Consider the following 23,824-nt stretch of genomic DNA (forward strand, 5'->3'; position numbering starts at 1 on the left):
AGAAGCAAAACGGGAAGCATTAAATAGCTATACAACGTGCGCGTTCCGCGATAAATTCAGCAGAGTTATTACAAGAACTCGATTTATATCGGGTTAATCAATATAGCCATAACCCAAGATTACAAGGAAGTCTGACAAATTATCGCGCATGACAAAACGACGAGCAAAAGGACAGGCTCGGCGTTTGTATATGTAATCCACGTACACGCAGCAGCGGTAAAGATGAAACACGTATACATCGGATCGATGAGAAATCCCGGTAGGATCGTGCAATTATATGTACATATTCGTGAATACATCTTCGGCCGTATAATCTTCTTGAGGCGCGATGAAGTGTGAAGGAGGTGGAGGAGAAGAGTCAGAGAACGTGATAAATCGTCGTGGCCAATGGTAGCCGGCCGATCTCCTCGATTAAAGTAAAATATATGGCAGCTTTAATTACGAAGAGATTTCGGAACGCGACTGGCCAAAGTGTGTTGTGTACGTGCGAGAGAGGAGAACAGACAGAAGAGAGTGAGGAGAGGAGAGTTAGCGAGGCGAGGGGGTAGCCAGTGTAGAAGGCGAATAGCGGTAGAAGATGGTCAGGAAAGGGGGAGAGACGATGGGTCCAGAGGGGCGACCTCTCAGATGCATTATTCATGGACTGTGAGAAGATACGATATGATCCAATATGTGGTGCCCCCATACCCGTTAAATGTGCCGAACCTGACAAGATACCGTGAACCAACACCTCCTTCTCTAATCTGCTGAAAATTGGCCCACGAATTTTCGAGTAATTTGCCATGCGAGTACGTGGCTCCCTCGTGCTCTCTTCATAGGCTCGTTTCTTCTTTGCCAGTAGACCGCGGATTTTCAAGCGTTCGTGGCAAACGAACGGATATCGACTAACTCGAATCGGAAGGCTATTCGAGCCAAGGAATATTCTAATAGTGGAAATTACGATTCGAATATAGTAGAAAGCATATAATTTTTAGGCGTCAAAAGGGAGTATACATCTTACGAAAATGTACTTTGTACGATATTAACTTTTTACTGGCAGTTTTTACGCCTACGTACTTTGCATAGTTTTAATGAATTTTCACGCGTGTAAGAGCTTTTTAACGAGTTTCTTCGAGCGGAGTATGCTCGGTGATTTTCACTCTCGCTGTACGAGCATTCGATCGAAATTCTACGCGCTCGTTGCTGTTAATTTTCGAGTTGTCGAATCTTTCGACATTTAGAAAGAAGCTTCCAGAGACACGCTTAAACGGGCAAAGATCAAATGGAAAACCGTCTGATCTAGAAACACGAGGCTCCTCCGTCACGGTTATTAAAATCTTAGCACTGAAAGGGTTGCGGCGTATCATCGAACAGCGTTAACTTGTATACTCGAGTTTGCGCGAAGAATTCTCGAGAGCTTCCGGTGGCGTGAACCAAGCGGTGAGAAGAGGTTCAAGGAGCACCGGCAAGAGCAGCTTTGAAACGAAAAATAAACGGCGCGAGAGGACAAGCGGAAGATCCAGGTGGTTCGATGTTCCGACAGTTTTCACGCGCAAACAAACACCCAAGTGTTACTCCGTCATTTTCGGAAGACCACAGATCTATTTTGAATGAGCTACACGCATATATTTCTGTGCATTACGAATGGAGTACCACCGAGTTTGTCGTAATTTTACCACCGTTTACTCGTCCGTTTCAACTTTCTCAAATACCTGCTACGATTATTTATTTCCTTATTTCTTCGATTAATTGTAGAATTTTCAGAAACGAACACGATGTACTTTATCGGCGGTTGAAGATATCAAAATAAACGACAATTCGTTACTCTGCTACTGGGCTACTCTGATAAAAAAAATAGTACAAGTAGAAAGTCTTCCTTTGGCTAGAAAAATCTTCCACGTTACCTAATTTGTCGTCACTCGATAATTTGATGGTCGCGATTACGACCAACAAAATACAACAATATCTGACGTCGATTCGAATCTACGCGCTGTCTACAGTCGTCGATAATCATCTGGTCGTTAGCGCAACGTTGAATCTTCGTATGAACAGAAAAATACGCTACGCGTTGCGAGATAACTAGGAAAAAAGCATTTTCTTTTTCTTTTGTCATTCATATGTATCAGGCACTTGCCCTTTTAAAATTAAAGTCCGAGACAATCATCGACTTAATATCACGGTAGGAGCGACTTTGTAGCGTTGCAACAGTATGCGAGGTGCATACTTGCAGTTGCACGCGGCTGAAACCGAGGCGGCGCGGCGCGACGCAACGCAGCAGCGGCGAAACGTATTAACACACAATGAGATAGTTTTGTTCCACCGCTCCTTGGAAGCCGTATGCTTGTTTCGCTTCTCTCCTTGTTCAAAGCACGTTCCATACCACGGATATCAGTCTACCCGGTGTCCAGATAATTCGTCAACTGTCATTTCACAAACGAGTGTTATAATTTTTCCAAATAATTCAACGAAAAAATCAACCGCGTATCCTCCAACGAGATAATGTTTCCTTATTCGCACGTGCTCCGTTACGTCCGCTGTAGCAAATAAATTTCTCGAAATCGAACATTTTGCTGTTCGTACATATTCGAATTTCCCTTCTTTTTCTTTTTTTTTTTTTTATATCCTCTGATTTGTTCGGAAGAAGATGAATACTTTTACACGAAAGAGAAAGCAATGCTGTAAATATTATGGCAATCGCGACGTACACCTGAGAAGCGCACGTTGTACAATTTATTTCGCGTTTAACACGTTCGACCAAGCGTACGAACGGGCGTTAACACGTAGGAACCTTAATTTTCCTTGAACAGATTGGTTACACGAGGCAACGGACTATAATGACAGTAAGATATAGTAATGAAAAAAATCAGCGATGAATACTTTAACGAACACCGCTTATATGGAAGGCTGACAAAGGAGAGACCATTGGGCATCCCCTTGGCACGAAACTTGCTGTGGACCATTGTGCGCCGACGTTTTGATAAATTACCGAATAATTGTCAAATGTTAGAAAACAACAAAGTCGAAGCCGACACACGCAAAAACCGAAACCCAACTCGGAACGACCCGGCGCGTTTACCGCTTCTGTTAAACGCGTAGGAACGACATGTTCGAACACGCCAACGATTTCACCGCGTTCTGTCCTGGTATTCATTTTCGTCGCTGTAAACGTCGATAGTCTCGCTTTTACGCTAAATTACCAACAGTATGACTACGTTTATTATCAGCTTACGATTGCCGTTGATAATATACGATTTTCGAGAAACAAGTCCTACCGGAAGATCGTTCGTTGCAGGGAGATAACGTAAATAATGGTAAACTGCGAGGTAAATTTTAAAAAGCGTTCGTAACATCACTACTTTTCCGCAATCTTCAATAGCGTTGCTTTTAAACGGCTGATACGACGACTGAATGTTTCAAATTTCTCTAAATAATTTCGTCGAATTAAACGGAGTCACGTCGAGTTCACTGTTCAAGTTCACTTTCGTCTCGTAAATATTAAAAAGGTAAGAAATTCTACGTGATTTATAGAAGATTGAAAAATGCAAAATTGTAGAAATTATTCAGAGCGAAGTAATTCTGTTGTAACGTTTAACGGGTGAACTCGATCTTCACGCAGATCTCACCGCCTTAATTGTATTAATAAAAATATAAAATTGCCGAAGAGGCCGCGATCTGACCGTGATTCTTGAAACGTCAGTACCATTTTGTATCGTTAGATTGGAACAGTGAACCAGAGGAAAATCATGAAACGCATCTGCATCGGTTCTGCCAGTGAAATATTACACTCGGAGAGGATCGAGTGATCGTTGCAGAGAGATCGTAATGGTACGATATTGTGATACGACCAAGTGGTGAAAAGTAAAAGTTCAATACCGGTGAATCGGTAAATCTCTGACGAATGTCGACGACGAATAATGCACTTGAATTCTGAAAACCGGAGAAGAAAAAAAGGGGTGAAAGGCAGCGGGCTACCTCTTTGGTATCTTTCGGCCGGAGCACAGGGATCTGGCCTCGCTCGTCTCTTTGACACGGTCGTATCGGGGTAACGTGATTAAGTAATTAGGGGATTTTTAATCTTGTCCCTCTTTCGCCCTCGTTTTGGCGCCGGTCACGAGCCAGCGAAAAAATAAATAAACTCGAAGCCGCGCGCCGTTCACGAATTAAATCGCTGATGAAGAGTCGCTGCCGTGCTCTTTTTTTCTACCTCTCTTTTCCTCTGTATCGCCTCGTTTTTCCTCTCTTTCGTTCCTCTCTCGCCTCGTCTAAATCAATAAATTATCCTCGACCAACCGACATGCTTTCAATCTTCCTTTCAGTCTTGTACCTACGGCTGCGTGTCGACTTAAATCCGTCTTCTCTTTCGGCAATTAAAACGAAAATATTACCTAACATCTACCACCAGGCTCGTACGTTCATCTCGTTAAATTATATCGCTCTCCGTTTCGTATTAACGTGATTTCAGGATCTCGTGCCGGGACAAATCGATACACGACATGCGCTTCTCTCTTGTAATTTTGTCACAGAATTTATAACATTACACCGTTAACCGTATTCTAAGGATTATACCGATCGTACGAGTGTGGAATTTCGCGGTTCGTTCTCTTGCGATCCGATCAAAAACTCTAGGATTCTTAATAGATGCACGTTGGTATGTGACCAACGAAACAATGCCTTAAGATACCTACAGTTAAAGAAGAAATATGCAAATTCAGTAGTAGATATAACATAAGAATTAACAACCACCAAAACCCACTAGTTACTCAATTACTCGACACGATGGATCAGATCCGCAGGCTAAAAAGACATTAGATTTAAACATTAGATTCGACTAGAATCAAACATACGATAAACACTTGTTATTCAAGTTATAGTACCACGCCAGTATAATTTACTTATAATTCTCAATGAGAATTGATCGTAAAATTCTTCCAAATAAAAACTAAATTCTCTTGAGATTTCAATTTTTCATCGGCTATTCTACCTATTCTGTCTAGTGTTAGACAAATTGCACATAGGACTTTCTCACGAACCCTCTAGTGAAGAAATTACACGGTGTTCATCGAATTGTTCGAGAAGGGACTTACTTCGAACGCAGTAAATCGATCGTCTTGCAAATTTCTTCGGTGTATTTAGCAACTTCTTTGAACTGGTCGCGAAACAGATTGCAGACTTTTATACATTCGTGTGAAATTTAGAGATGGGGAAAAAGACACAAAGACGTAAAATATGGAAAGTAGGACGCTTGTCACACGTACTTTCCAATATCCCATTTATAATATCTTTCGTCTTGCTCTCACATCAACAAAGAAAGAAAATTCGTAATGTCTGGAAGAAGACGTTTAACGTGAAATTGAAAGGAAAAATGATGGATCTCCAAACTGGAGATTCTTCTTTTTGGAAACACATAAATTGGCTGCAAAATTTAATCGCGACCATAAAAATATAAATTTGCGTAAAAATCTTGATCTCGTTAGAAGCTCCCCTATTCGCGCAGAATCAAAAATCTGCGTTAATCGCAGTACGATAGGATTTGGTTATCATAATCGCGGATAACGTTATCGATCGACTATCCTTGACACAATGTCAGTCCCAAAGCATTGTACATAAAATTAGCCTGAAATAAGCCGCCTATTACGATCAAACTTCGACTATGTGCTTTCAATTGTGACGATTTCACTTTGACACAAACGATAATAATTATTGGTGAAATCCTGCTGAATAGAGCTTTCCTTCGAAACTCGCCTTCAACCCAAGTATCATAACTTTTATCTTTTACACGAGTGCACGGCAACATTTCTTAGAAATATGTAAATAGATCTTGTTACGAAGCGTAGCCTTTGTCTCTCCGCAACGTATCGTTGCAGTGACTGGCTATAAACAAGCGCATCGTTACGCGTAGCTGGCAACTTGGAAAAGCGTTGCGACCATGAAAAATTATATTGCAGAGCTAGGGAACGCAGACGAACGGCGGACAACACACGCGCCGAGTCCATCGAATAAATTTTTCCTAAAAATAGTTGTTCGTAAGAAACGTAGCATTAAGCGTACAGTTTGCGACAAATAAATATAATACAAATAACGTAAATCGCACGAATGTGATTATCGTTGATAATAAATTGACTTGACCGATGAAAATGTTTTATCCTCCAAATCAGCTGGAACCTTATCGGCCGGTTATTCCTATGAAAAATTGCGATAAATTGGCAAAGTAATCGTAACAAGCGCATTCCGGTATCGCGTAGAATTAACAATGAAAAAGGAGTAGTCGAGCAATAACTTATCTTGACTGTGCCTTTATAATTTATTTATTCGCGGAAATAATTAAGTATGATATTACAATGAAATAGCGAAGTTAAAATAGTTCAAATCACGGCCAAACTGTACGCAAGACTCGAGACTAGTCTCGTGGTCCGACGCTTACAGTTTTCATATGTGGCGTTTGTAGGTGTCGAGGGGCAAGGGGAGGATCCCGATTGCCCTACGTAATGTAACGAAAGTGTAATGTCGGGCCATGTGCAAAGGTCAAGTGAAAACCTAACGGTTCGCTGTCAGTTAGTACGGAATGGCGTGGATTTGGGTATGGTCGTTGTCACAGCAGCGTGGTACCGTAAAAAGATCGCGGTATCAATTATCGAAGGCATGAAACATAGCCAGCGAGGTGGTTTCGTCATCGGCTCGTGGTTCACTGCATCGATCAACGATACGTCTTGGCCACCGATGCACGAAAAACTGAAATGGGAAGCTATCCCGTATGTAAACGATAAGAGCGTGACAGTAATAGGTGGCGTAACATTAACAGCTCTCGGTAGCGCTAACGATAATACCAATGGCAGTAACTGAGATGGTAGTAGAGGGGGGGGGGACGGTAGTCGAGGGTTAGACAGTGACAAACCGCCTTGGCCCGCTGTGATTTCAGTTAATTGTCGGCGGGGCCATTTCTCACTGCATGGCTCGGCTTCTGCCCGGGCGACGACGTTGTAAATATCCCTAAAGGCGCCACGGGTAAAGGGCTAAAGGTAGAACGTCTTACTCCGGTAGGCTTAGTTTAGCCCGGCTTAACCTTTCGCTCGTAAGCCGTTTCTTCCTTTTCTCCTCGTCTTTTCTGAAAACGACCACTACCATGCCCATGCACGATACACCCAACTCCGCCGACTTCTCTTCACACACGCAATCCGCCTCGTTTAATATTTCATTCGTAATGTTTTCTAAATGACAGCTCTTTCTCCGCGCTTTCAACTTCTTTGTTTCTATTTTCTTTTCTCGCGTCCGAACGTAGGCTTATTCGAGTCGCGCACCGCAGTCTTCACCGTGTTAAAACGCAATCTCGAACTTTGTACGGAATAATTGGTCTCGTACGGTGACTCCAGTGTTCCGACGCTTATCGCGAAAGAATTTCACGCGTATATGGCTATACATACACATACCATGCTTTGCGTGTGTACGATAAATTGGATCGTCGAGACGAGTTGTTCGCTTTTGGAGAAGTCGTACGTGTATCCGAGCGATGAAATGAAAATTTATGAAAAAAGCAGTTGGCCAATTCGATCTCCGAATGGCTTAATTGCAGTCACCATTCCCTCGCTTCTCATTCTTACTGCTTACAACGGATTTTTATGGTAAAAAGAAACCCATTTGTTAAGGGATACCGAATACAAGTATTTGGAATGTGGATTAGGGGAAGTGGTGGAGCAGCGGCCCTTGGGAATCGTCACTCCAGGAAGAAAACCAAAGGAGGGCTAAAGCCAAAGAAGGGAAAGAGATACGAAGCTATCGAACGACCGAGCAATCTTGTTTCGACCTTCTAATAATACCAAATGTATCGGTCCTCGCTGGTATTTTTATGGCCCATCATATACACGCTCGAGTAGGAATACAATGCCTAATTCCTTAATCCCGCGTCTTGCCATGAAAAGAAATCACGTTCAATTTACATTATCGAGTTTAACCATCGTTTTCCTGTCTGATACGTATTTATTCAAAGAGTCAGCTGTAAAATGCCTTGTAAAATCTTCTTCGAACGATTGACCGTATCCTCGAACTCTAATATAAATATAAATCGAAATATAAATCACTGATTGGAAAAAGAGCATGGAAACTAGTAGTTAGCGAAGTATGTAAAAGGTAGCTAATTGACGGGAATAACGTTAAGGTTGCGTAAAAGCAAAAGACAAATTGCATAAGGAGCGAACATTAACCGAGGCAGGCAATTAAACTGATAGAGCATGAAACGAGAAAAATGAGCAACGAACGGTTGCCTTGCTAGTTAGCCATAAAACGCTGGTTGGTCGAGTGTCGTGACTAGTCGACCGCAGTTATTACGAACGAATATACGACACGTGGTTGTACCGCACGCCGCCGCGTTGTACGGGCTGATGGTGACAGTTCAATCCGAACTTCGGCGTTCGGCGGTCAGAAATGCTGGCCGCAAACCGCACGCGTGATTTCTGCCTCTCTTTGCCCCTACCCAATCACCGTCGTTTCTCCAATGGTATTTTCCATATGTTTTCACCTCTTTCGACTGGTCGTTGATATTATAAAATCATGTTGCATGAGTTTCGCTCCAGTAGGTACCCGTGTAATCTTATCGACTATGTTCCCAGATAGAATTTCGAGTCGCATTGCGGATTCGAAAGTACCTGGGATCCCTTCAATTTACCAGCAAAACAAATAATACGATTTAACGCGCGTTTCTTATCGAACGAGTTTCATTCCTTTTTGTTCTTTTTCCTCGTCGTTTTTGTCGTGTTTTTTCATATACGGACGGTCTATCGCAGGTGTGCGTTGGTACGTACATTTACGAGGAACGCGCGTAGATAGTTGCACCAGCAAATCAGACGTTCGTTCGTCGAGCTCCGATTTCTTTGTCCGAGACTACTACGTACGCGCGAGTATCTGCGGAAATTAGCCCACAGGAAAAAAAAACTAGCTGCGTATCGCGTACAACGTATTAGTTCCGAGTTGACGTTTCACGCTCCTGACAGAGCTGCAGGCTCGAGCGCCTTATCTCCCCTTAGATCTTCTCAAATTTCTGTTTCGGCGATCAACACTCGTGTACTTTCAAGCCTGATTAATTTTACGAGCTCACAGCTTCGTGAAAGACGATCCTCTAATAGCTCTGACCAGTGCAATTCTCGTTCGTATCTCTTGGAATTTCTAAAGAAAGAGAAACAGAGGACAGCTCGGTCGGTCTGCAACGGGATTAGCGTAGAGTTCACGCGAACCAAACTGCAGACGTTCGTCGGTGGCGATCAGAAAGGCGAGCAAGTGGCCGTAGAAGTCGAAGTAACAAAGAGAAGGCGAACCGTTGTATCGTTTCAGACGGTAGTCGTACGATCGTTGTCCATATCGTATCACGCAGTTTTTACGCGCAGAGGAAGCGCGACGAATTTCAAACGAATCGGTTTACAGAAACGATATTAATTGATCGGTCAGCGCAGACTCGAGCAATTTTCTAATCGTTCGGTATCTCTCGTAATTTCGAAAGAAAGAGGCAACGACGCCGCTAGTTTCACAAAGGAATTACTGGGAATTTCACGCCACGAACCAGTTTAAGGGAACGATATTAATTCGTCGGTGGCTGGCGCACCATGATCGACACACGTTCACGTGAATCGTGGTCCAGAACGAGGACGAGGAAGAGGAAGAGGAAGGCGGACTGGCACCGCAGTTTGCCAATTTCCCGCAGGCGTTGTGCGTAGGTGCGCGACCGGTTAACGGGTTGGGAGATGAAGTACGCGAACGAACGAGATTCGGAGAGAGGCGAAGCGGAGGCTGATGTGCGGTCGAACAGATTAATATGCGCGAGGCTCGCACGCTTCAAACCCCCGCAGGCCCTCCTCCGATTCTCCGTCCTTCGGTTTCAGCCGCGTGCTGCGCCCGCCGTCCTGTCGTCCTTTCATTCCTGCTCCCATTTGCGAAACATACAATACGTGCGTGAACACGTAGAACTACGTATGCTCGCGATTGTGCGAGCTACGAGTGCCCCGACCGTTTAGTAATTTCTGTCACGAGTCGAGTGTTCCGCACGGAACGTCAACGCGGCCCGTTATACTGCAAAACGCCTCTTCCTCTTTCCCCCTCCTCCCGCGCCCTTTCGCCTCTCTTTCTCGTTCTCTTCTCCCGTTTCAAACATCCTCTGACCCTATCCGCTGTCTCTGTCCTTCCATCGTTTCCTCCGTTTACGTATGCGCCGAGGTTTAGCGCGAATCCGTGGGACGCATCTCGGAGAAAATTCGCGGCTGCCAATGCGTCGCGGGTTACGCCGCACCAGTGACTCTCAAATCACCTCGCCTGCACATTTTGCAGTTTGATTTTCGTTCCGAATGTACACGGACGCGAAACAACGACGAATGTACGTACGTAAACGTTCTTTCTCCTTCTCTGGCTATGCTTTCCTTTTTATTCCACCGAACCTACCTTGTGTATCGAGCGTAGTGTACGTAATCGCAAAGTTTCTTTGAAAACAGCACGGGAAAGATAAAACTGCCGCGACCATCTGATAGAAGTTGGCGATTTTTAAGATTCGATGGAAGCCAGAGGAGAAATTCTTAAGTTTAGCAGAATCATTGGCTGGCGAAATACCAGCGAACGCTACTGAACTATACTGCTAGTCCAATTGGCGAGTGAAACCGACGGAAATAATACTGAGATATGCATAACGTTTCGAGTTGAGGGAAGCCCTACCATACGTAATTGCACTGAAATCAATCTTGTCGATTATACCGATACTGGAAACACGCGTTCCGAACGATTCTCCGAAGAATTCGTAACATCGCCCCATCGTCGTTTAGCGCGCGTCTATTCGACGACTCTTTAAAACGTACCCATCCCTGCACACAGCGTCGAAGCTAAACTGGTTAACCCGAGACGTTAACCAGAAATAAAGCTACCATCGCTGAAAAGAACGAAGAAGAAAGAGCATCGCATCGCGATAAACCAGAACATCGAAGCTATCGTTTTTCGAGTCTGCAATGCGCAAAGATTGCGCTCGGGACATCGCGTAGCGAGTAAATCGGCGCGCAAACGGGTCCATCGATGCGTAACAGGATAATTGGGAGCCGGTGGCAGGATAACGTCTGTGGCTGGTGTACAGGTATCCGGGCCGATAGTGAATACAAAGGAAGACTTCTATATACGATAAAAGCCAACTCCTCCCTCACCACGCCCAAAACCTGGCAAAGAGGTTGCTACCTCAAGATCCACCCACGTAGCGGATGACTTTTCTCCCTCTCTCGACCGTGTGGCTGTGCTCGTTACACGGCGCGCGTTCCTCCGCGCCACCTTCGATGTCGACGAAGAGAAACTCGTCTAGGAGGCGGAGCATCTATTTCTATCCCGGGCAGAAGGTGGCGGGGGATCGTTAAACGAACGGCGGAAGCCGCGTCGCGCCGCGTCTCGACGCTGCAAAGACGAGCACGGAAAGAGTAGGAGCACGCGTAGGAGTTAGGTTAGCGGAGGAGAAGGGGAACGAACGATAGGAGATCGCCATTGCGCTTGTACGCGCATCTATGCGAATCCAGCCATCTCCTTCTTCCAAACTTCGTGCCAACCATCCGGAAATACAGTTACCAAAGGGGTGGCGGCCAACGCAAACCAGAAGAATACACACGATTTACTTTAACCGTCGCCGACGAGCTTAACCATGCGTTACCGCAAATATACAGCGAATGCGGCGAGGAACGTGCGACGGTACGGAAAAACGGTGCGATCGAGCGTGCTCGCTGTCTCAGCCAGCGAACATCGTGCCGATGTATTTAGGTCTTTTAAGAAACGTAGCAAGCTACGATTATTTTTATTGACGTTTTAAGACTCTGATACTTTGTATACGATTTTGTTGTACATCGTGAGACGTCGTTGGTCTTCGACGCGTCGTACTTTAGGTCCAGTCAGTCCGGAAGAAGAAATATCGAAACGTTAAAGATAATTGAGAGAACTCTGTGACAGGGTTGTTCGATTCAGCTTGCAAGTATCGCGTACTAGAACCGATAAAATAAACGAAATATCGATGTTGCTTGAACGGTTCCTTTCCTTCCGATCATATCGTTTCTTCTTCGACCGTGTTCGTAAAAATGACCGACCGTTCGTATCGTTGCGAGTATTCGAGGGCCACGTTTCCAGGACTTTGTAGCAAACCTACGTATTCCGAATTATACCGTGCGTTCTACGATAAATTACAATCGTCATAAATGGGAAGATGTTCGAAGCGCCGTATAAATACGCGAAATACGAAGAAACCTAACGAGCTACGAGTAGCAACGAAACGACGAGAGACGAGGAAGGAAAGAAATCGATTACTGGCATAATCCGGTAAAGACGACCGAGGATCGACGAGCAGAGTAGCAGAAAGGAAAGGAAGAGCGTTGAGAGCAGAGTGTGCGGTGTCGAATGAGGTAGTAGGGTTGATGCGCGCAGGACTATGTGGCAAGTTGGAAGGTGTAGGAGCGTAGGCTAAGCATGACAAGAAATACGCGTATCTAGAGAGCAAGACAAGCAAGCACGGTCCTTTCCATTGCGCAAGGATCCAGGCGGAGGAGTCTTTACCCAATGCACATGCAGCGCGTATATAGAGCTCCGCCTAGTTGGCTGCAGTTGAGAGGAGGAGGACGCTAAGTCTCAGTTATTTTACTGCACGCAACGCCGCCACCAATGCTGAGCTACCTTCCACTCTCCTACTTCTTCTCCCATTCCGAAGCTCGACTATATATACCCTATCACGAGGAGGAGCGTACTCGACGTCGCCGCAGTTGCAACTGCACCTGCTGCTCTTGTATAATAAATCGAACGTCTTTCTCACGGTTATCTTTCGTCTTTCTCCCCGTCGTAACGTTCTCTCGCTCCCCTCTTCCGTCCGTATCGTTCGGCTTCGTCCATTTTAGTAGGTACGTTTTACGCCAGCAATGGAACGAGAAACGCTATTCTCCCGGTTTACATAGCACGGAATAGTTGGAATCAGCGAGAAAAGAGAGGAGCGAGCGTGTATTTCTTAGGCACAAGTTCGGCCGAGTTTGTTGAAACTCGAAACGGTGTACGTACTGCGCGAAGAATGGTTGTCAACTTGAAACTCAAGGAGGACACGAGAAATAGTATACGTTGGGATATTCGATACAGTCGTGAATATTAAGTACTACTCGAGGTATAGATGGCTAGGCTGGTTATCACAACGCTCAGCGTGTACCCGTTTGAAACGTATATACTTGCGGACAAATGGTTTCCTCGAGACACCTAGACTGCGATCGAAGGAAACATCGAATCCGTGATGCAATACTCGCGTACGAGACTACATCGATACGCATTCTGCTAAGACGGTTTTCTATTTTTATCTCTGCGTAGAGATTGTAACGCGAAGCGAGTGCAACGATGGAAACGGGGTATTAAAAGGTATAAATATCGTCGTTCGGATCTTGGAAAGTAAATTAGGAGTATTAGTAAGTAAGTTAAGAGTAATCCAAGTTTGAAAAATGAATTCCAATAATTCCAGCTAGTCTTACACTCGATGATCTATCGAATTTTGTCAAAACCACATATTTTATTGTTTAATCTTTCGATCAGATCGATTTAAAATACCGTACCAAGTACTTTATAGCGTTAAGAAAGACTGTTCGTAAAATTTTGCCAGCTAACTCTCATAATCGGGAAAAACTGGAAGCGAAAAACGGAATGATTTATTAAGATTTATCACACGATCGATTAAAAGACGTTGTTAAAAATAACGTTGTACGTTCTTTTGCGAAAAGTACGTATGGCACGGACGAATTAACACGGATATTCCATTCTATCCAAGAAATCCGTTACGCTACGTTTCCTCTATTACAATTATCGCAAATACCCATAACCGAGTATCGACAACTCATTACGAGGAACTTTCCAGCCGTCCGCAGCGAGAAAAGGCGCGTAACGCGAAACTCATTATGATGCGTGAATAACGAGCCGCAGTATAGATTACCGGATTCCAAACGAAGTAGAATTATTGAGTTACAAATGACCAGCATTCCACCAGCTGCTGCTTAACCATCGTGTGACCATAGCAGATATTCGTCGTAAACGACCGCGCGATTTACCGTTTCCAGTCTTTTCAGGATATTCGTTGACCTAATTCAACAAATAAGACGTTCTACCACCGATCCGTTTAATTATCCTAATTGCTGCACTTTTCTATTTATCATCCTCACGAGTTGCAGAAATTTACGCTACTCGCACTTGCGTAAATCCATATGCTGCGATTTTAACAAATTCCCTTGTTGTCCATGTCACAGGTAGCTACGTAACGAAAGAGACAACTATGTCAGAAAAGTTTATACGAACTTTTACGTCCTTCTATCTAAGAAATTGTTCATCGTAGCTGCAATATCCTCGTCTTTGTCTATCTCGTTCACCGAATACGTTACAATCTCGTTATTGGTTGGACCCGTTTTATCTTTCGCTGCAAATTTCCCGAACAATCCAATACGTACACCAACAATATCGCTATTTGTCGTACGAATCTCTCGCTATCTTTAATCACAGCTAATGTCTCGTACGTAATTCTCCTCGTTCTATCAATTATTTTTCACGGATGTAACTTTTCCTTCCTTTTCTATATACAGGGTGGTCGGTAACTGGTGGTACAAGCGGAAAGGGGGTGATTCTACGCGAAAAAAGAAATCGAAAATATAGAATAAAAATTTTTCGTTCGAGGCTTTGTTTTCGAGAAAATCGACTTTGAATTTTCGCTCGGCACGCCTGCGGTAAGTTATAACGGACCTCAAAGTCGATTTTCTCGAAAACAAAGCTTCCAACGAAAAATGTTTATTCTATATTTTCGACTTCTTTTTTCGCGTAGAATCACCCCCTTGCCGCTTTTACCACCAGTTACCAACCACCCTGTATATGTATATACTAACTCGGTATATACTAACTCGCTCGCGATCGCGTCCGTTTGTTTATAGTGGTCGGGGGGGGGGGGGGGTCGGAAAATTTGAATTTGTCTTAGATCGACGGTTGCCCATAACGGTGGCTTTCTTTTGTTCGGAGTTTGTCTATCGATATGTCTCGTGCGTCAAGGCTGCGTCCGTGTTCCGAGGCGCAACAACACACGAGTCGCTCTCCATCCGCCTCGTCCTGTGACTCATGTGCCGCTACATGTATATACGCACACACACAATGATTGTAATGCTACGTTAACGTGTTAGGTGTATACATATGAAACGCGATACTTTCCAACAAGAATTCCACGGTTCCGCTTTATTGTTCCGCATGAGTGATTGGTAATTGGCTGCACCGCGTCTGCAATGTCGCCGTGCTCTCTCATCGAACACAAACGAACAGAAGGACAATGGTCAGACATGAGATTGGTACGGGCCATAAGGCACCCTCTGTCTCTCTTTGACAATCGAAAAAATGCAATTAAAAATTTGAACGGTAATATAGGTCAGAGACACAGCGACCCTCGTCATCAAGCGTCCATTTCCCACCCTTCCGCCCTTTCGATCATGCGCGTTTCTATTCCTGTATTTTATAACCTGGCACAGGCCAATTTTTTCGGCAATACGCGCCATCAAAGCGCACGCTCGACAGCGATGTTCCTACGACTAGTCGATTTCGATCGATGTAACGATTATGGTATTAGACGTACTCCATTGTTCGCAATTATTGCACCGATAATCCACCGGTCCATCTTTTGAATAATTAAAATTTAAGACACCCGCAATTTCTAATTAAGAACACAATGGAAATACAGCGTTTCAGTTCGCAGCGATGTTACAGTCACTGCTCGATTTCGATCATTAAAATCATCGTGATATCAGATACACACTATTGGTCATAATTATTCGAATTACCTATCGATAGTCGATGGCCGTTTCTTCGGTAATTATATCTCGAAACGCGTGCAATTTCCAACTAACAATCAAGATAGAGTATCGTTGCGATAAAAAATGAAGAAAGAAATTAGCTGGAAAATTTTGGAAACACTCGTTCTCACTGGTCTGATAGTTCTAGCGTTAATAAGCGTCGTTCTTATTGAGGACAACAGCGTACGACTACGTAATTTCACACCTGCAGTTATGAAACGAAGCGAGAGACCTTCGCAGTATCAATCTTGCACGTTCGTTTCATTAGAATCGTTTACGGTGTTCGAAACAGGTATGCAGGCACTTGGATTAATTATTTTCACCGTGACGAGAACTTAATAAAATTAGAAATAAATAAAACTGCGCTGGTTCTACCCTTTGCATTTAAAATTGCATTTACACGTAAATATAAATGTAAATGTACGACGAGTCACAACGAGCGTTCCTTTATCCACGTTTTATATATTTCTGTGGCTTTCCCATAAATTCCCATAAACGCAGAAAAGATCCCCACTCAATCGCCGTAGCTACGTACGTTTGAAAGAAAGCAAGGCGAAATTGAAAAATTATCTACCGACGTACATATGTCGAAGGATTACGATCCGCTAGGTTTTCGTTAAGCTGTCCATCTGCACGGTTTTATCGTCGTTTCGCGCACGGAAGCAGTTACCCTCATTTGTATTCCTTGAGCGAGCGGCGAGCCATGCCGCGATTTACTATCACGTCCTACGAATTATTTGATAATCAAATTTTTCCACCCTCCTCCCTTATCTCGGGAGAAACGACCGGAAGGGTGCACGTCGTTCGGACCTTTTACAATGATTTCTCTATTTTACGGTGGTTGCGTGAGAAGGCCATTAGGAATACCGTGTAAACGTGCCATGAAAGCGATTTCAACAATAGCCAGCCGCTTGCACGCGAGACACGTTGTCAAAATTAATTCTTCTGCAATTCGACTAGCGAACGTTCTCTCGGATCGTTGTCTTCGCTCGCCATCTAAACGAACGAATGAGACTCGATCGTTCTATTATCTTTTATCTTGTAGTAGATCTTTTCTTCTTAAATTAGTTTATTAGAAATGTCCTTTTCTATTTGTATAATCTGCCTAACGACGAGAAACGTTATTATCCGTAAAATACGATACCTGTCCACGTACATTATCATTTACCATATTCCAGCGAAATATTCCGCCGAAATATACAAATTTATTCAAGTTATTCACCGGCGAATTACGCAAGAAGCATTAAAATCGAACTTTATCTTCCGTTAAACGGTACAATGTACCTATTTCGCTATATAATAAAAAAAGAAAAAAAAAAAGGAATTATAAGAGCACCGAGTAGCAGCGAGATAGGAACAAATTTATACTGTTGTCCGGCTATTTGATTTTTCTGTTTTGTTTTTTTTTTTTTTTTTTTTTTTTAGTTTTTTAGTTTCTTATCAAAAGCACATATTACTCTGAGACTTATTACCTCTGTTCTATAGCGTACATAATTCCATCGTCACACGTGTACAAAAATCTACAATGATATATACGGACGATGCTCGTATGTTTTTGTCAAGTTGTACTTTCGGTAGCTCTACGTACGTTCATTTGTAGAATTATAATATTTATAATACGTTATGCGATATTATATAGCAAATTATTCTTTACGGTTGCGAGGCACAAAATGGAAATTCTGTAACGCGTTATTCTTTCAAAGAAAAAGCGAGAATAAACGTAACGACATTGAAAATTAGCGAATTATACAGTGGCGAGATCCTAAAGCGACAAAGTAATTATTATAACGACGAATAACGTGAAATTCTCTAATTTTTCCACCACCAAAAATTTCATTTTCCGATACGTGAAGATGTTACGAAAAAAAAACAAACATATATACATATATATATATATATATATACACATACACTTAATACTTGGAACGTATAAAATTCCTACGAAATTCAACCCGATAAATTCGCGTCACGTCTTTCGATAGCAGCGCGAAACAATCAAACGAAAATTAATCTGTAATAATAAAACAATAAAATAAAACACAGCCCCTCGTTATTCACTCGGACATTTCACGGAAATATGCACGGATCATGTGTATGAACGATCGACTACAAGCTGCGTTTTCACACAAAAAAGTGCAAAGTGCACCGCGTGCATCACATAAATGACAGGGGGCCGTGACACTCGTGCTCGTATATCAGTGAACTGTCCAATCGCGTGCTTTTTATGTTTGTATAAAAACAACAAGGTAATACGCGATAAAAAGATACGTACGCAAGGATTTTAAATTCCGTTATGTCAACTAAATTCCAAAAATATTTGAATTAATATACGTTGAGAGCCTCGAAATGCTAGCTAATTTTATTGAAAATCGTATTAAATATATTCCAAAACAGTGTAGATACAGCTACAACGTATCAAACTGTACGATAAAATAGTTGATCGTTTTAACGTCGTGAAAAAATGGTACAAGTAGCAGACAAATGATCGACGACTCAATTATAAGTGAAAGAAACGTTTGCTTGATTCAGACGCGAAAGTTGTATGTGCTTTTTGAAACAAATTTCGCGATAACAAGATACGTACGCAAGGATTTTAAATTTCTTTATGTCAACTAAATTCCAAAATTGTTGGGAGCCTCGCAATGCTAGCTATTTTTATTGAAAATCGTATTAAATATTCCAAAACAGTGCAGATATAGCTACAACGTATCAAACTGTACGATAAAATAGTTGTTCGTTTTAACATTGTGAAAAAATGGTACAAGTAGCAGACAAATGATCGACGACACAGTTATAAGTGAAAGAAACGTTTGCTTGATTCAGACGCGAAAGTTGTATGTGCTTTTTGAAACAAATTTCGCGATGACAAGATACGTACGCAAGGATTTTAAATTTCTTTATGTCAACTGAATTCCAAAATTGTTGGGAGCCTCGCAATGCTAGCTATTTTTATTAAAAATCGTATTAAATATTCCAAAACAGTGTAGATACAGCTACAACGTATCAAACTGTACGATAAAATAGTTGATCGTTTTAACGTCGTGAAAAAATGGTACAAGTAGCAGACAAATGATCGACGACTCAATTATAAGTGAAAGAAACGTTTGCTTGATTCAGACGCGAAAGTTGTATGTGCTTTTTGAAACAAATTTCGCGATAACAAGATACGTACGCAAGGATTTTAAATTTCTTTATGTCAACTAAATTCCAAAATTGTTGGGAGCCTCGCAATGCTAGCTATTTTTATTAAAAATCGTATTAAATATTCCAAAACAGTGTAGATACAACTACAACGTATCAAACTGTACGATAAAATAGTTGATCGTTTTAACATTGTGAAAAAATGGTACAAGTAGCAGACAAATGATCGACGACACAGTTATAAGTGAAAGAAACGTTTGCTTGATTCAGACGCGAAAGTTGTATGTGCTTTTTGAAACAAATTTCACGATGACAAGATACGTACGCAAGGATTTTAAATTTCTTTATGTCAACTAAATTCCAAAATTGTTGGGAGCCTCGCAATGCTAGCTATTTTTATTAAAAATCGTATTAAATATTCCAAAACAGTGTAGATACAGCTACAACGTATCAAACTGTACGATAAAATAGTTGATCGTTTTAACGTCGTGAAAAAATGGTACAAGTAGCAGAGAAATGATCGACGACACAGTTATAAGTGAAAGAAACGTTTGCTTGATTCAGACGCGAAAGTTGTATGTGCTTTTTGAAACAAATTTCGCCATGACAAGATACGTACGCAAGGATTTTAAATTTCTTTATGTCAACTAAATTCCAAAATTGTTGGAAGCCTCGCAATGCTAGCTAATTTTATTGAAAATCGTATTAAATATTCCAAAATAGTGTAGATATAGCTACAACGTATCAAACTGTACGATAAAATAGTTGATCGTTTTAACATTGTGAAAAAATGGTACAAGTAGCAGAGAAATGATCGACGACTCAGTTATAAGTGAAAGAAACGTTTGCTTGATTCAGACGCGAAAGTTATATGTACTTTTTACGGACAAATTTCACGCCGATTATACGACCGATTATTAAAAAAAAATCGCGTTAAGGATAAATTATTCCGCTAGTCTTTGCATGATAGAGAACGTGCGCGTTACTAGGACGATTTTACAGTAAAATCGTATAAACGCCAGAATACGTCAATCATTCTTTAATGCGAATGAATTTTAGGTAACCGAGGCTAAATCAGTATGGGCCAATAACGTTGATCGTTAACGAAGCACGGCGTGCATCAGTGTTAAACTAATGTACCACCTTGCCAATGAGAAATTGTATGAACATCCACAGACGTTGGCTGTATTTGACGTTGCAAATTTTCTGCGAAAGACACACGGTACATACAGCGCTGTATAAAGTTTAAACGGATCGAACGAACCCTGCTTTAACACTAAACTACATTTATATACTTGACGCAATTGCAAAAGCATAGAAACCGATTGCAAGTAAAATTCTGTTTTGATGTTCGAAATGTTACGAGCCTCGAAAACGAGATCGATGTCACAGCTGCTTCCCAACACAGTTTCTTACGTTTTAGGGAAAAAATTGAGCGAAGGATCGTGTTTCTTACGAATTCGAATTCTACGAAAAAAGCAAGCCGATATCTCGTTGCCATAAGGATGACTATGCTTTTAACAGAGAATCGCGGGAAATACGAATATACGCGCGGATTTTTGCACGTAACCGACGCGAAATGTTAATGATAATTGAGCAAAGGTAACCGATAATATTTCCAACGCGAACTGAAAATCGTATAAAACGATGATGATCTTATTATTGGGATCAACGTGGAAAAACACGGTTATGCTAAAGTTACGGTATAATCTACGCGCAATCAGCGTAATGCCACATTTCTGCAAAAGTTACACAACGGAATTAGCGAAAAATACAAATAGCTATAAAATTCGTGTACAATCAGTTGTTCGAATAGTATATCAGAGTAGCGCGTGAATTTTATACCGAATCGTCGTAATACGCGGATGCATACGAGGATGTGTACACGTACACGCGCACGTACACGCGCACGCATCACGCATTTGCCGTAGTCGACCGATGTCTGTACATAGTTCGGTTTGCCGCCGGGAGAAGAGGTAAAATCGTCCCGTTTGGCAGACTGTTTGAACGTTTTGCGACGAGTTTATTCGAGTTATCAATTTCCTGACAAATATCTGCATTTCCGTGCTCATATTTCATATCTCTCTTACTCCGCCCTTTCGCTTTTTTTTTTTTTTTTTTGATCCTTTTTAGCCCCTGTTCCACGATCACACTATAATCGATTTGATTTCGATAGAAAATTCCAAAGCCGTTTCTTCTCGCGCGACCATCGCTCGTCACTTTGATAGAAAAATGTAATTAATCGATAGCATTTATGGATTTCGTTCGTAAGTAGAAATATCTTTGTACTGTGTATTATATTTATTCTCAAGCTAATATCACTATGCCGCCTAATGAAATATTCAGATTCAAATGATACGGATATAATTTGGACAAACATATATCCGATAAAATATATAACAAAATATAAAGAAAATAATGCGATTTAGTTGGATAAAATGTTTACGAAAAATGATTAATTCATCGTTTCTACTACTCTGACAACTCTAAATCTCATTTTACTTTAAACAGAAAAACCTAACAGATCTTCCCTTTATTTCGCTATACTTTATCGAAATATTTCGTCCGTTTGTAAATCTTTGTAGATTGCTCTCAAGTCTCTTTATAAATCTTTTTCTCGTCTAATTATAACACAGGGCAGAAATAATGCTTACCCGTAACGGAATATGATAAATCATGGGTATCGCCAAAAGGTCGATGATTACGCGTATAGTTATACATAGCCAGCATACTAATATTAATTGCAGATTTTTCTGCGCCGTCAGATCCAAATAGAGGCGTAATGTAAATTCGCGAATGGAGTAGCAAATGACTATTTACCATGATTCCCTGTCAATCGTGATTATGAACATATTTCATGCGTAGGTATCGATACATTGAAACCCCCTTCTGGAGCGCGGCTACCAAAAAGGGCGGGCGGCTATGCGAGCATTTACGATGCAGCGTTGCGTTTAAAACTCACACCAACAGCTCACAGGCGCACGATCAAATTATTTGCTGATCATTTCACGATTTTCCCCACAAATTCTCCAACTCTATACGTAGATTACGCAATTAATTTCTACCAGTTAAAAAAAAATCTTCACGCGCGTACACACGTCGATATCGTCTTAACGTTATACCGCGTAATAGCGCGCAACTACGAACGTTATTTTCGTCGTTTCGTTAAATCAACAACCTCGTCGTCAATTTTCTCTTACTTTTCTTCGATTCTTTTCCATCCGTTCGCAGAATGATTACGTTTATTTGTGCCGGCTATGATCCATCGAGAGGTAGAATTTCAGATTTGCAATTGCGAAAGCACGCGAATTTGCAAGAGAACCGATATGTTTGGAAATAATTAACAGATATCCAGTTAAGTGTACACACGGCTGAAAATTATCAATGGTCTAATGGCGTATCTGGATTACAGAAAGCCGGTAAACGAAAGCAGACGATGTTAGAAGCCCAAGTGTTGTTCCGAGAATACGTAGTAGTCTGTATACGAGACAAGAACGCTATGCAGCGTGCGAAGCTTTATTAGAAGCAAGTTTATACTACGGGCTTAATTATTGCAAAACGCAGAGGAAAGTACAGTTGGGCGAGGCGCGCGTAAAAATCTACAAAAGTTGGGAAAAAAGGATCTTCAATTCGAAACCGCTTGAGTGCAGTTTTGCGGAATCGGTGTCCCTTCTGAAACGCAGACTCGCCGCCACAAAGTGAATATCGACTAATTAGCGACGCGGCTAACGTCATAGGGTTCGCCACGGTCAAAGGACATCGTTATCCTGGCGCTGAACCATTCGAAAAATAAACCTAAAAAGTCTGCTGCTTGACGCCAAGGTTGCACACCTTCGACCTTTTCCAACCCCTTTTTTTTTTTTCTCGTCTCGCAATCAAACGAAAATTAGCTGCGGTGGAACGAGCAGACAGCCGGCGAAAGAGAAAGAAAGAGAGGAAAAGAGAGTTACAGGAAAAGCTGACCGCTACGTGCTGTTTTCGGTTTTAATAAGAGAAAGAATTTACAGAGCGAAAACTGTTTGGTCGACGAAAGGACAAAGTACTTTCTTCGAACGCAAAGTGCAAAGAGGATGAACGATAAAAATCTCGCCAAATGCTGGATGAACGTTGAGCTCGAGAGAGAGAGAGAGGGGGGGGGGAGGGGAGAGAGAGTAGCGAAAAAAAAAGAAAAGAAAGAATGGTTCACCGCGAGAATCGTATCCGAGAAAAATGAATGGCTCTATCTTTCGGTAATTAAGACTGTACCGAAAAATAAGCAAACACATGGAAACAAAGCCCGCGTGAGCTTTCAGACGCGACACAGCTGTTGCGCCCCTGAGAATTCAAATAAACGACTTAGGTAGATTAAGCATACAAATCTTCGTGGTTCCTCCTCTGCAAATTCCTATATACGTTTCAGCTGCTCTTTGTATATACATAGAACGTTTGTCAACATAAAAATCATGAAACCTACCGGCTGCGTTGTTAGATGTAGCAAGATACTCTTTTATTATTCGAATGCGTTTCAACGCCACCGATGTTACGCTTATTCGTTTCGTTTAATTTATCATTCGTATAACTTACACGCGATAAAGAATTTTTTCGTCTGTCATTTATCCGACACAGAATCTGCTACGGTACTACAAAAACTAAATACGAATATTCAATATCGAATATGAATATGTATGAATATGAATAATCATCAATCTCCGCTGAGAGAAATCTTAGGTTTCTAGAAGAGTTTCAAGGTAGGAGAACTAACGATGTCTATCCATAGATATTACACGAGACACTGGCAAAACGAACTCGAGACGATATCGTAGCTAAAACACGGTATTTAAAATGTAAAGGAACATGCATCGTCGCGTTACATGTATAAAAGAGAAAATATTTATTAA

General features: G+C 41.9%; 1 protein-coding gene across 5 annotated transcripts in view; it reads right to left on the reverse strand.

Moving 5' to 3' along the window:
* LOC117155271 (E3 ubiquitin-protein ligase Rnf220) overlaps positions 1-23,824 on the reverse strand; it is a 202,703-nt gene that overhangs the window by 165,861 nt on the left and 13,018 nt on the right. The window lies entirely within an intron of this gene.

The sequence above is a fragment of the Bombus vancouverensis genome, chromosome 12 (genome assembly GCF_051014615.1).
Source record: "Bombus vancouverensis nearcticus chromosome 12, iyBomVanc1_principal, whole genome shotgun sequence".
Classification (NCBI taxonomy): domain Eukaryota; kingdom Metazoa; phylum Arthropoda; class Insecta; order Hymenoptera; family Apidae; genus Bombus; species Bombus vancouverensis.